The sequence below is a fragment of the Sprattus sprattus genome, assembly GCF_963457725.1.
Source record: "Sprattus sprattus genome assembly, chromosome: 9".
NCBI lineage: Eukaryota > Metazoa > Chordata > Actinopteri > Clupeiformes > Clupeidae > Sprattus > Sprattus sprattus.
In genome coordinates this window covers 23,181,579-23,197,086 of record NC_137928.1, presented here as the reverse complement: position 1 = coordinate 23,197,086, position 15,508 = coordinate 23,181,579, and positions in this window count along the sequence as shown.

Below are 15,508 nucleotides of genomic sequence, written 5' to 3'. Positions count from 1 at the left end.
TGAAATGATTGGATTCAGCTCTGCAGCTGCCACAGATGACAGTTTGTTTTCTTTTTGTCGTCAGAGCATTTAATGTATTCATTGCTATCGGGATGTAAAAATTGCTTCTGAAATAAACCGCCTACCCAAACCTTAAGTATAAGTTAATGTCTACATTCTATAACAAGATCCATATTAACTAGTGCTGTCAAACGATTAAAATATTTAATCGCGATTAATCGCATTTATGTCATAGTAAACACAAAATAAATCGTGATGAATCGCACATTTTTATCTATTCTAAATGTCCCTTCATTCATTTTTCTCACATTTTTTTTTTATTTAAATGCTCTTATCAACATGGAAAAGTGTATTGGCTTGCTTTTTGCAAATGTTTTTTTTTTGATTGAAAAACAACATTGCCAAACAGGGCGGTACAAAATAAAATTACAACGTGCACATTTCAGGTAAACAAGGACTCAGCCTATAGCACAGTTAAAACAGGGGTCGCCAACCCGTCGATCGCGATTGACGTGTCGATCTCGGAGACCTTCCCTGTCGATCTCCAAAATTATATACAGCCGCGGAAAAAATTAAGAGACCACTTCAAAATTATCAGTTTCTCTGGTTTTACTATTTATTGGTATGTGTTAAAGTAAAATGTAGATTTTAGTTTTATTCTATAACCTACTGGCAACATTCCTACCAAATTTCAAATAAAAATATTGACATTTAGATCATTTATTTGCAGAAAAATGACAATTGGTCAAAATAGCAAAAAAGATGCAGTGTCTTCAGATCTCGAATAATGCAAAGAAAACAAGCTCATATTCATTTTTAAACTACACAATACTAATGCTTTAACTTAGGAAGAGTTCAGAAATCAATATTTGGTGGAATAACCTTGATTTAAAATCACAACTTTCATGTGTCTTGGCATGCTCTCCACCAGTCTTTCACATTGCCGTTGGGTGACTTTATGCTACTCCTGGCGCAAGAATTCAAGCAGCTCGGCTTCTTTTCATGGCTTGTGACCATCCATCTTCCTCTTGATCACATTTCAGATTTTTTTTTATGGGATTCAGGTCTCGAAATCGGGCTGGCCATGACAGGGTCCTGATCTGGTGATACTCCATCCACACCTTTACTGGCCTGGCTGTGTGGCATGGAGCATTGCCCTGCTGGAAAAAACACTTCTCAGAGTTGGGGAACATTGTCAGAGCAAAAGGAAGCAAGTTTTTCTTCCGGGACAACGCTGAGGTTTGTAAAAGACCATAAGGATTGAACCAAAGCGGACTGGAGGGTCTCCTAGTTCGTCTTCTCTGATGAGTCCAATTTTCAGCTTTGCCCAACACATGGTCGTCTGATGGTTAGACGGAGACCTGGAGAGGCCTACAAGCCACAGAGTCTTGCACCTACTGTGAAATTGGACTCATCAGAGAAGACGAACTAGGAGACCCTCCAGTCAGCTTTGGTTCAATCCTTATGGTCTTTTACAAACCTCAGCCAGGCAAAGTACAACGTTGTCCCGGAAGAAAAACTTGCTTCCTTTTGCTCTGACAATGTTCCCCAACTCTGAGAAGTGTTTTTTCCAGCAGGGCAATGCTCCATGCCACACAGCCAGGCCAGTAAAGGTGTAGATGGAGTATCACCAGATCAGGACCCTGTCATGGCCAGCCCAATTTCGAGACCTGAATCCCATAAAAAAAACTCTGAAATGTGATCAAGAGGAAGATGGATGGTCACAAGCCATGAAAAGAAGCCGAGCTGCTTGAATTCTTGCGCCAGGAGTAGCATAAAGTCACCCAACGGCAATGTGAAAGACTGGTGGAGAGCATGCCAAGACACATGAAAGTTGTGATTTTAAATCAAGGTTATTCCACCAAATATTGATTTCTGAACTCTTCCTAAGTTAAAGCATTAGTATTGTGTAGTTTAAAAATGAATATGAGCTTGTTTTCTTTGCATTATTCGAGATCTGAAGACACTGCATCTTTTTTGCTATTTTGACCAATTGTCATTTTTCTGCAAATAAATGATCTAAATGTCAATATTTTTATTTGAAATTTGCTAGGAATGTTGCCAGTAGGTTATAGAATAAAACTAAAATCTACATTTTACTTTAACACATACCAATAAATAGTAAAACCAGAGAAACTGATAATTTTGAAGTGGTCTCTTAATTTTTTCCGCGGCTGTATAAAAATCAATTAAAAATTATTCTGAATTTTTGTCTTACGGACTTCAGAAGACCAACGTCAGAAAAGATCTCCACCTGAGGATGGTCTGTAGAGTTTATGTGAACTAAATCACCAACGATTTCACACAAATACATCCCTTCCCACTAAATGCCCCTTCTAAAGCAACTTGCACAATGTGCCAACATTCTCCAACAAACGCCAACAAACACCAACAGTTGGGTCAGTGTGTGCCAGTGTGTTTGTTTAACATTGTCTGGTACTGTGGAAAGAGTTCAACATGTTCAGTCGGATCGGAAAAGAAGCAAGCTTCACTGTTGTCTGAAAATGTCAACAGGCAGCTGGCTGAGAGCAAAGAAGTAGTAGGCTTACCTTTAATTGTTACGGTACATTGTTTCTGAAATAAGAGGCCTGACTGCTATGTTCCCAGCAAACTTGAATAAAGGAAAATATTAAGCCATGGTTTAGCTGCCTGTTGACATTCAGAAAACAGTGAAGCTCACTTCTTTTGCACAACACAACTTTTAAAAGTAAAGACGTTGCATTCAGAAGCTTTTTATCATCCATTTCGCTGTATCACGCTCACCATTCACTCTAACCGTAACGTTAGCCTAATGCACAGTATGCAAGACCAAAAAGAACCTTAATCTAAAAATATATATATATATATAAATACTGTATATATATATATATACATAAAAATATATATATATATCGCGATAAAAAAATGTACGCCGTTAAAAAGGGTTTGCGTTAATGCCGTTAATAACGTGTTTTACTGAGAGCACTAATAATAACCAAATGCAGGTGTAGCCTAAAATAAGCTAAGTCATATCTTAGCCAATGAGTTTGAAAGAGCGCTCTCTATTTGACTGTGTTGATGAATAAACTACAGTAGAGTAACTTGAATTATATTGGCCTACATGAACATTTAGAACTGTCACCTACTTTGGGCCGTGGGTTGGTGTGTGCAAATCCCACAGCAATACAGCCAGCAGCAGAGTGTTGGAATGCCCCCACATGACTTTAGAAGTGGGGGCGGGTAGAAGGCGGCAGGACGTAGGGTGGAACACAAACTTGCAGTGGCCCTGTCATGAATGATTTCATTTTGTCAATTTTATATCACAAGTTTCACATATACCTTTACTCACAATAAAATAAAGTTCCAAAATGTAAATCCAATACCTTCCACTACCAGCCTTGCCATACAACTCCTAAGGGAACCTAATCCTACTGTTTGTTTATTGCACAAATGTTCTCAGCTTTTATCCTTTATTATATTTACTGTAATTATTCACAGGGACTCTTGATCATATGTAAATGCAACAAGGAATGTATCTAAGGTAAAATGTATTGTATTGATGCACATTCACAGTGGCAGTTCACTGACTAACCACATAGGACGGCATTCAGTTTAATACTGACAGAATATTAATAGGGCCCAGCTAATGTGTCTATACTTTTACGTATTTTTTTCCGAAAAGGCATCTTATTTCCATGTACCTTAAACATATACACCCAGGATGAAGGCTTTGTTAAAGGTCTTCAGTCCTGCTAACTGGCAAAAGTTTGATAAATTTAGACAATGGGCCAGATAGTGCTGTTTGAGTATGCGCAGTCGCTGCTGCTAGTCAAAGTTGCCCATTTAAGAACAAAAGACAACACAGATTGACGCACATAGGCTTACACAATGAAAATAAAACATGGGACAGACCAACATAATGCAGAACGCTGAACCAAACCTCTGAAACTGACTCGTCCTGGTCCTTATAATGAATAGTATAAGTCAAATGTAGCGAATGGGACTTTTTCTATGTGCAGAGTTGTAAATTGAGCTCTCTAAAAACACATCCTAACAGGTCCACCTAGCTACCCCCAGCAAGAGCACCCGATGGTGGACTAACTCCAGGCTTGTACAGCGCTACAAAACTCGACCACCGACGTGTGATTCTCTCGGACCCAACGTTAGTCTACAACGTTGGTATCCCGGACTTTATATAAATATTATATAATTTTAACCAGGACTAAGCTTCCATCATTCACACAATTCGCCGTAGTGCCGGATATCAGTGCCTAAGAGATACCAATTGATCAACTCAAATTGATCCAATCTAGTAACAGACAGCAAGTACAATAAAAGCCGACAGCAAGTACAAACACACACCGTAAGCTTTCTTTACTCTGTCCCAACTCTCAAACAGTTCTGCACATAGAATGAGCGTAATTCAAACAACAGAATAGCAATATTTCCAGTTCCATCAATACTTTGTCTTTGGTGTGACTGTATTTCTATTCTGATTGGTGTGAAGACAACACCAGTTTGGATTACCTAACCTGTACACTGACCATTTACTTGCCATGAAAGCCAAACATTAATGGACATCCTCTACACATACACTGGGCATTTATTTTTCTCTCGTACTCCAGAGTGGTGCAATACTCAACAGTGATTGACACATTTTTAAGGAAAAATTGAGAGAGGTAGCTTCCTCAGTTTCTTCTTTGCCTCGGCTATTATGTCCATACATAGAATACTGCTCTAGCTTCCTCTTATACTGTAGCTAGGAGATAGGTCTAGTTGTTGTGGCATGAGGTGGTGCCATAAAGCATTTTGTAGTTCTCACAAGAGGTCTCGCGCCATAACTCATGAAGAAATTGCTTACCAATATCCCTCACATTCACTGTGTGGTCTTCCTGGATGACCTGGAGAATCTTCATGAGGTCCTCACTGCCATCTTCCACCCCTGGATCAAGTGGTGGATGAAAAAGTTGTGGCCACCAAATTGAGCGAGTTGTCCACTTTCAAACAAAAAAAATCAAACTTCCAATGATGTCTCTGAACTTCGCTGCTTCCTGAATGTTGATGTTCTTGTGAACGACTGTGCCCAGTGGCTGCTGTAGTGGCGGAGTTACGACGGGCCCAGGTCCAAGGCTATTATGACTGCCTTAGTCAGTGGTGTAAGGCAGTGGATCCACAAACATTGTTACCCTGATTCCCAGTGGCCCTTCATTGTGGATACCAATGCCAGTAATGTTGGGATGGGGACTGACTGTTGGGGTTGGGACTGATAAGTGCTTTGACCCCAGGTCTGCAGATGGTCCATGACTCAGTGGGAGTGGGTGACTTTGGGGGCAAAACCCTCCAAAGACTTGGAAGGTCCTACTGGGCCGGGTGCAGGCAGGGTGCTGAGCTCCATATTCACTACTGAAATGTCTGTGATGCCCAGAGGGGATCAAGCTGTTGCAACATTACTAGGTGGGGGTCCTCATGGAACATGTGAAGGTGGACAATCTGGGACTATTTCTGGTCATGGACGCAGGGAACCACTAGATCCTCATGGCCATGGGATACATCACCAAGTGGCCCACAACATTTTGCCTTTCCAGATTGGAGTGCCACCTTCACCTTCGAAAAGCTGGTAAGGGCACCAGTTTTAGGCCCCAGATGCACAGTGATCAAAGACAGAACTTTGTGGCCCCAGTGTTGGGCGAGGTCTGTCAGTGACCCCCCCTTCACCCACAAGGTGATGGACTGGTGGAGCATTACAATCACACTATGGCTCACCATCCTTGTCATCCAGCACCAGTGGGACTGGTCTGCCCCTGGTCCTGTGGTGGTCGGGGCACCATGTCAATTTGATAGCCATTATTATATTTCCAGGTCACATGTCTCGAAACCTCAATTCATTTTGGAGCAATTACTTCATATTTCTCAAAGGTCACACAATTTACTTTTAGCATCTTCAGTAAAATACAGAGCTTAAACAGAAAGGGCTTACATAGGTAGCATTCTACCCTTCAAAACACTATGGAGAACTTTTTCTACTTAACCTGTCTGATAGCTCTCAAGAATGAGTTGGGGTTAGTGATGTTCAAGCATTTGACTATCAAATCCTGTACCACTATTATCACACCAAACGCTGTGGATTCTGTGATATATTGCAAGATTGCAGAATTATAAAACGTCATCCACCTGTATTTATTTCTCTTGCTGTCTTTGTCATGCTCCTCAAGTATGGGCATTTCTGGCAAGTCGCATTCCTGGTTTGAATCGTATCTCACTGGGCGCTCATTCAAGGTGTCATGGCAAGGTTATCTGTCTGTACCTCACCGCCTCACCACTGAGATGCCCCAAGGGTCGGTGATGGGACCACCGGTACATGCTCGCATTAAGTTCAAGTCACTTATGCTTGCCTACAGAGTGCTTGCTGGTTCTGCTCCCACCTACCTAAATGCTCTTGTAAGGGAAAATGTTACACCCAGGACGCTGCGCTCATCTAGTGAGCGGCGTCTGGCACTGCCGCCTGTGCAAGCACGGCAATCCAGAATAGTCTCAGTTGTAGTTCCACGTTGATGGAACGAACTGCCTAGCACTACCAGAGCAGGGGCGTCCCTCTCTACCTTCAAGAAGCTCTTTTTTTTTTATTACTTTATTTATTTCCCCCCCCCCCTTTTTAACACAGTGGGACACATATCACACACCAAACATACAAAGAGACACCACGCACATTGATTGTCAGACAGAGAGCCATAGATGGGGTGTGGGGAACAAGACAAAACAACCCCAAACAACGACCACAACAAAAACAAGCAAAACAAAAGGACAAACAAAAAAAATAAATTAAAAAAAGGCAGCTTCACCAACATCATCGACAACCACACAACCACACATTACAAAAAATTAAAAAAATGTCACTGTTTTGTGAGTGGGCATGTGTGTATGTGTGTGTGTGTATGTGCGTGTGTGCAAGGGCGTAGGTTTGGTCTCAGCATTGGTAGGGACACCGCCCCCCATATAAAAAAAAACATAGTTGATGTTATATTGAACAGGCAAACTGTATTTAAATGTATTAACATGTGTGTACTAACTTGTGGAACTTGGAACTGATTTAAACATAATAAGAATAATAAAACCTTAGTTTAAATAAAAAACGAAACGTTCTCCACCTCATCTGAAGCCCTTATGGTCCAGCTGCTGCTTCCTCAACCTGCACTGGATTTCTAAGTTTCCTGAATGCATGTCAAAATATTACCTTAATGAACAAATTATATAACTGAGAAGTACATGAAGTGCATTTGTTTGTTCTGAAATTAATTTGTAATATGTAGGTAATTGGTTCAGGTTTTATGGAGCTGTACTAAGCCTACATCATCTGTAAGGGAGAGTGGGGTAATTTGTGCCAGCAGGGAAGTTGTGCCACCCCTTATTTCTAGGGAACCATAGAAAAAATTGTGACCACACATTTTTGAAGAGTCAGCCATTTAACTCATCCTGCAAAGAAGAGAGCCTCTTTACATGAGAGATAATCATGTTTAAGTTCAAAAAACTGTTTTTTTGCCTTTCAAAGTAAAATGTCTATGATCACAGTTTTTTGATTGTTGTGTCTTAACAGTTATAGACAAGTTTGAAAACATTTCACACATGTTTCAGTGCTTTGGTAAGCTACACTATAATAGGCCTTTGATGTTGTAAAATAACTTTAAATAAACCTTAAATGAGTAATTTTGCATTGAATTTGTCTAGCTTTTATATAGCATCACAGTTTCTGAGATGCAAATATACTGTTTTACTTCAATAATCAATGGCACAATTTACCCCAATGTATTCTCTTTAATGGCACAACTTGCCCCCGAACACTTTTTTTCAGAAAGCTATATTTCTTAAATACTATATTTCAGATCCAAAGTGATTGTTCCCAAGGATGCACCACATCCTAAAATATATGTACATATTTAAGTTGGAAGCATTACTGTCATGGCCTCGCTTAAAAGTCACTTTAAAAAAAAAAAACTGGCACAACTCACCCCACTCTACCCTACTGGATTGCAGTGCAATGTAATATTGTATTGATTAATTATATGCTGCATACATTTGGGCATCCCAATTTATTGCACATTTTTACTACCTACAATGTATAACATTTATTCTCAAAATAGCCAGTGTGAATGATAACATTCATGGGTCACATTGTCTTACCATCCCTTAAAAAACAGTATTTGAATGCAATCTTTACCAAAAATGGACAATTCAACGTCATATCTGAACCCCTCACCTGTAGCTTCAGGCTGAATTTTATCCTGCACAGCAATTCATCAATTCAATACAATCACTAACCATGCTAAAAAGACTGCTGATTACTTTTGCCTTCAACAAGACCAGCTACTGCTAACACACTGGTCGAAAGATTGCAGACGATAGGGATAGATTTAATATAAGCAAAAGGTACATGCTCTACAGTACACACTAACAACTTTTAAAACATGTTTCCATTGTAGAATGGGTGGCAAAGTAAGGCTAGCAGGGTCGCACTGTGTGGGTAGTGTTCCTACTAGCTAGCTAACGACGACATGGGCTTCTTGGTAGCGCCTGTCTCTCTGGGTAGAAAAAAACTTCTGGCATCTCTCTTCTTTTTAGGTGGGTTTTTCCTATCTACAAAGCACAAAAGGGTCAGAATATTAATGCTGAGACCAAACGAAATACCGTTATGAGGCTTTATTATTTCCTGGCGTATTTAGTAGCTTACCGTGAGAGACTACTGCCAGTAGCAGCTCTTTTCTGCAAGTCAGCTTTCACGACGTGTTTCTGACTGCCACTTCAGCCAATTAAATAACAGCATTTTGTCTCGCAGGCTCGAGGGAATTGGAAAACTTGGAAATGTATTTTTCAATATTTTGGGCGACGAACATAGTATTGATAATAATACGAATGAGTTTGCAAATATATTGTGCACATTTTCTTTTCTCAAATTAACAAAATATTGGTGGGGACTTTTTTGTCTTTCCCAAGCTTGGTCGTGACTAGTCCCTACCAACCCTATGCAAACCTACGCCCTTGCGTGTGTGTATGTGCGTGCATATGTATGTGCGTGTGGCTACATGCATTTAAGTATTACTTAAGGAAATCTCTAATTTTTATAATTATATGCTCTGGATATCATTTGTTCCATTTATCTATTTGATTTCTGATACTTAAAGTCATTTTTTCCATTTCCAATGTTTGCTCTATTGTCTTATACCATGCTTGGGTATTTGGTGCTTTGGCTTGTTTCCAGAGTCTGGTGACCTGTTTCATTGCTGTTAAGCAAAGTAATTTAAATATATGTCTATCCCTACTATTCATTTTTAAATCTATATTAAATCCCAAGATATTTCCATGGGTGAGTGTACCTGTAATGTCAAGTAAGTATTTAATGTCAATCATTACTTTTTGCCAGAACTCCTGGATTGCTGAACAAGTAAAGAATATGTGCACTTGGTTTGCTTTTTTCTCTCCACATTCTCTCCAGCAGCTTGTACCTTCTGTTACTGACTTGCATCTATCTGGAGTAATAAAATATCTTTGACTTACTTTCCAGGCATATTCCTTCCAATATTTAGAATGTGTTATTTTAAAGTTTTGCTTTAGAGATTCTCCCCATTCTTCGTCTGAAATATCTATACATAACTCTTTCCCCCATTGTTCTTTTACCCTAATTTCCATAGCCATTGCATTTTGTAGAGTTGAATAAATGTTTGCTAATTTTGCAATATTTCTAGGCCTATTTCTATTTTCTGCTATAAACCTTAAAATATAACTATCTAGCTCCATCTCTTTATTCTGTTTAAGGTAACTCCTTATTTGTAAATATTTGAAAAACTGTTTTTGTTCTAACCCATACCTAACTACCAGAGTTTCATATGATTCTATATAATTATTATTTAATAATTGTATGTATAATTTCAATCCCTTGTTTGCCCATTGATCCAAAATCGTATCTGATTTGTTTGGTTTAAAATCTGGATCATGTACTATTTCTCTAAGGAGCACATTCTCCCGCTAAACTTTCAGTTTTTTACACATTTGATTCCAGTTTTTAATTGTATTTCCAATGCAGAAAGTCTGTAGATATTGCTTTTGTTTGTCTGTGCTCAGGTATGGTAAAGTCCCAACTAATCCATTTGTTACTTCTTTCTCCATGTGAATACATTTTTCCGACCTCAGAGTCCGACCTCATCCATTTCATTATTGTCAATATCTGAGTTGCATAATAATAATTTCTTAAGTTAGGGGCCCCTAAACCTCCTTTTTCCGTTGCTTGCATTAATGTTTTATATTTAACTCTATGTTTTCTACCATTCCAAACAAAATTAGCAATCCTCTTATTCCATAATGTAAAAAAACTATCTGGTAATGTGACTGGTATTGCCTGAAACAAAAAGAGGAATCTTGGGAGAAGCATAATTTTAATTATTTGTACTCTGCTATATATTCCATTTGGAATTATTGACCATCTCTTTAAATCCTCTATTATTTCCTTTTCCATCTTACCGTAATTATTATCATATAAGTTCTAATTTTTTACTAATATATATACCTAGATACTTTATCTCTTTTATATCCCACTTGAAGTTATGCCGTTCTTTAATTCTACAACTTATTTGTGCACCAATAGACAGAGATTCACATTTATCTTCATTTATTTTATATCCTGATACTAAACTATAGTCCTTAATTGTATCCATCAAATCATTAATTGATTTCTCAGGAGAAGTTAAATAAATAATATTATCATCTGCATATAATGCCAGCTTATGTTCTTCTTTCCCAATTCGTAGTCCTCTAATGTCTGAATTGTGCCTTATTGCTATTGCTAAGACTTCGATATAAATGGCAAACAAAAGTGGGGAAAGAGGGTCCCCTTGTCTAGTACCTCGATGTATATGGAACGTTCTTGATAATGTACCATTTGCTTTTACTCTAGAAACAGGTTTACCATAAAGAGCTAATATCCATTGACAAAATGTCTCATTTATTCCAAACATTTTCATTGTCTCAAACATAAAGGTCCAGTTCACTAAGTCAAAAGCCTTTTCTGCATCTTATGTCAATAAAAGAAGGTCTGTCTGTTCTATTTGTGCATGATCTATTACATTGAGCGTTCTCCTTATGTTATCAGCCAAGATTCTTCCTGGCATGAATCCACATTGGTCAGATGCTATTATATCTGTCATAGTATCTTTTAATCTATTAGCTAAAATTGCAGATATTATCTTGTGCTCAGTGTTGAGTAATGAAATAGGCCGGTAGGATTCACACTTTGATGCATCTTTCCCTTCTTTATGTATAAGTGTAATAATTGATGAAGCCCATGTTTGTGCCCATACACCTGTGTCTAGCGCAAAGTTATATGCTTTAACTAGTAGGGGACTGATTTCTTCACTAAAGGTTCTGTAGAATTAATTTGTAAATCCATCGTCCCCTGGGGACTTTCCTCTTTTTAGGGCTTGTATTTGTTTCTTTACTTCTTGTAGTGTAATTCTTTTTGTTAGTTTGACATTATTTTCTTGACTTACTTTAGGTAGCTCAAGTTTTCTTAAATATGCCTGTATACCTCTTTTATCCTTGTTGATCTCTCGCTTATATCGTTTTTCATAGTAGCTAGCAAATTCCTCTACGATTCGATACTTATCAGTTATTATTTCAGAATGGTTGACCTTTAAATTAGAGATATGTGAGTTCTTCATTTGTTTTTTAAGTTTATAAGCTAGTCATTTCAAAGACTTGGGTCCACCATCATATTCTTCTTGTTGTGTGAATCTCATTAATTTCTCTATCTCAATTGTGCGTATTTTCTCTAGTTTTTCCCGTTTTTCCTTCAATTTTAATCTATCTTCATCACTATTTGTTATACTATGTGTATTTTCTAAATTCTTTATTTCTTCAATTAACTGTCTTTCATATGTTCTCCTTTCCTTCATCTGAAATGAGGCATAGGAAATAATACATCCTCTCATTACTGCTTTAGCTCCTTCCCATATTGTAATTGGGTTTACCTCATCTGTGTTATTTATTTGTATATAGTCTATTATTATATTAACTCCCTTTTAATCTTCTCTACAAATTTGACATCTTGCAAGAGTGAATTGTTCAGTTTCCATAGAGATTTACTTTTATTGGATTTCATTGTTAATGTTAAAGAGATTGCTGCATGGTCTGACATATTGATAGACGAGATTTCACATTCTTTCACTAATGTAATATTATTTTTATACATAAGGAAGTAATCTAATCGGTTAAAGATACCATGTCTTCCAGAATAACAGGTGTATTCCTTTCGATCAGGGTGGAGTTCTCTCCATACATCTACAAGTCCTACTTCTGAACAGGCCTTCCTTAACAAGTTTGCATTCTTCCCTGCGCTCTTGAAGACCCAACTCTTCATAGAGCACCTCCCTTCCTAACTGGCACCTTGGCTTAACTTGCACTTAAGCAGTGACAGTCCCGCACTTCTTTTTCTTTTCTATGTCGTTTTCCTTTTCTTGAAAAAAAAAAAAGCAGTATTTATTGTGTGGCCCTTAGGTAGGCCTCCACCAGACTACGCCACCCCTTGAGGTACACTGGAAGAGCAAGGGGAACACCGTCACAATAATGGTCCAACACAGGTTCTCTTTTAGGAAATACAAAAGATACATTTTATTCTTGGTTGTCGTTAAAACAAGGTGTCGCGTTGATAAATAAATACAAGACAATACATTAAATAGAATTCATGGGAGATGAACAAGCCATTGGGTAAAATCCAGAGCCACTGCCACACAGACTAACAGGGGCCTGCCTCCCATTACACACGTGAGCGGAGGAGAGCACACACTACAAGCTCATTGGCCACACCACTGCAAGCGTACCACTTAAGCACATTAAGAGGGTTTACACACTTCACTGCATTACACTGCACATCATATTAAAAGGTGAGAACAATACTCTTAGAGGAAACCGGGGCTACCTGTAATCTAGGCTAAGGCCCAAAATATACCCAGGCTATGGTTGAAGGGGAATGACAGGGGGGAAACAGATAACAGATAACAAAACGAAAAGAAAACCCTCTATCCTGTGGCTCACAATAATCCTAACCACATACACACTACTAGCCCCCCAGGCTAGAGGGGAAAACAAATAAACCAATATTCTGATAGCAGCACCCGAAACTATAATCAGCCCTAAAGAGAACAGCAGCTAACAATGCTGCATCACTGCGTGCTTCAATAGCTGCTGATACACTGACTGTTATGAACACCATGTAAACGGGGTTGAAGTACTTGATCAGGAAGACGCTCAACGTGATCCTGTCGGCCTCTCAATACCACGCTACTGTGTTGATGAAGACAACACTCCAGAACACGGCTCCAGTTCACAAATCAAGAATGGACGGCTACCGGCATAAGGACCCAAGGTGTATATATCTTTGCCTGTCCCCACTAAACTAATTGATATCCAACCCAGGCGCCTTCTAGTGACGTTAACACGTGAGAAAGGTGACAGAGGTGAATCAAAATAAAAGTTCCCTACACTCAGTGGTCCCACCGGCTACAATTGTTACACCAGGTTTTATTGCTCTTAGCTTGACTGTTCTCTCCCTTGTACGTCGTTTGGACAAAAGCGTCTGCTAAATGACTAAATGTAAATGTCCTTGTTGAACGTTTTAGTGGTCCAAAACAACACAGCCATATGACTTATGAGAACTGTAAACCTTCACCCAACCTCTCTCAGATTGACATCCCAGTGGGAGCAGCAATGAACCGCACACTCATTGCTAAATGTTGGACGATTATCCATAACTGCTTGCCTTCTGGGAAGAGTAATTGGAAACAACTCTCTGTTCTGTAATTCTTGTTTTTCTCACGTCCTCTCAGGACCATGTGGTCTGAACAAATACCCATACTTACAGCACTCACACACACAGAAGGGGAGGCTGGCACTGAGTCAGGTCAGAAGAGCTTCACCCATGCCCAGCTCCACATCGGCCCTTTTGCTGCAGGCTTCTGCCACACTGCTGCTTCTGCTCTGGCTGCCTGGAGAAGCAGTGGTGGCTGAGATGGCAGAGCAGCAGCAGAGCTGTTCACGCTGGGACCAACCTGAGGGGGTCGATGACCGTGGCCTCTCTCAGGATGGAGATGTGGTCATTGGAGGGCTCTTTGTGGTGCATAACCAACCACCTACTCCAGACCTGAGCTTTACCAGGAACCCTGGGCAAGAGCCCTGCTTTAGGTAAGTATCCAAAAAGCGAAGAGTGATATGAGGTGCGAGGAGTATTATAAGAACATTTCACCGATGATATACATAATACCCTCTGCTCATCCTGGTTTATTGTACATACATATGTAAACCACTCTGTATAATATTACATATCTTTTTTTTTTTTTTCATTTTTATGTAATGTATGCGACTGTCCTGTCTTTTTATAATCCAATTGTATGCATAATCTGACTAATCTGGAATATGCATTAGGTAATGCCATGGTGAATTGAATGTAAGGCAGTACAATTGCTGAACTTCTTGCAATACTTGAATGTTTTTTGAAATAATAGAAATTGTATTATTGTTTTTTTTTTCTTGGAAATTATTATTTATCAACTTTCAACTTCTACCATGAATGCACTATCGGAACTAAATGTTTTATACTTTTTCATAAAATATATGCTTTACTTCATCAACAAGAAATGTGCCTGACCCTGATGATATTACCATGACCTGTCACTAAATCCATTCCTCTTTAAAAAAAAAAAAAAAAAATACAATATGGGAGGCTGTGGCCTATGTGTATGACACATATAGGCCACAGCCTCCCATATTGTATTTTTTTTATTTTTTTTTTTAAAGAGGAATGCTCAGTATTGATTTGATTGAGCTGATAAGTCTGATGTTTTCATGACAATTCATTTTTTCAAATGTACAACCAACAAACCACATGATTATTTAAAAAATTCAGTTAATTGTTCAGAACCTTAAACTGTTATTTTCTTTGATCATGTAATGGACAAGTTAGTTTTCTGTTACACATGACTTGGGTTGAATTTGAGTTTCTATTCTATATTGTATATCTGTTGGTATTTATTTATTTTTGTAGTCATTTGTGAAATTTCTCAGTCATATTTCACTAACCTGAGAATACTGACAAATCATGAACTCTTTAAAATATTGCTTGTCTTATTGCAAATGCATTTTGTGACTTCTGTCTCTTGAATCTATGTAAATTATAAACTATATGTCTTATTATTATTATGACATTTACCATGGCAGTATGTGGACCGAAATTACCATTCCAGTTCAAATGTAAATAATATTACCATTCGTAGTAAAATGACTTGTGCTGAAATTTCGCCCCCAATGCTTTATTTAGTAAAAAAAATGCAAATGACAAGTAATATGAAATAAATCAGGCTAAGGCACATGAATTTGTCAATATAAATATCATGAATTAATGACTTATTAAGATTACCTCATAATCTTGAATTCTTGATCCATAACAAAATCTTGTTTCTGATGTGACAGTTTTCAGCAAGGGCCTTACCGCTGG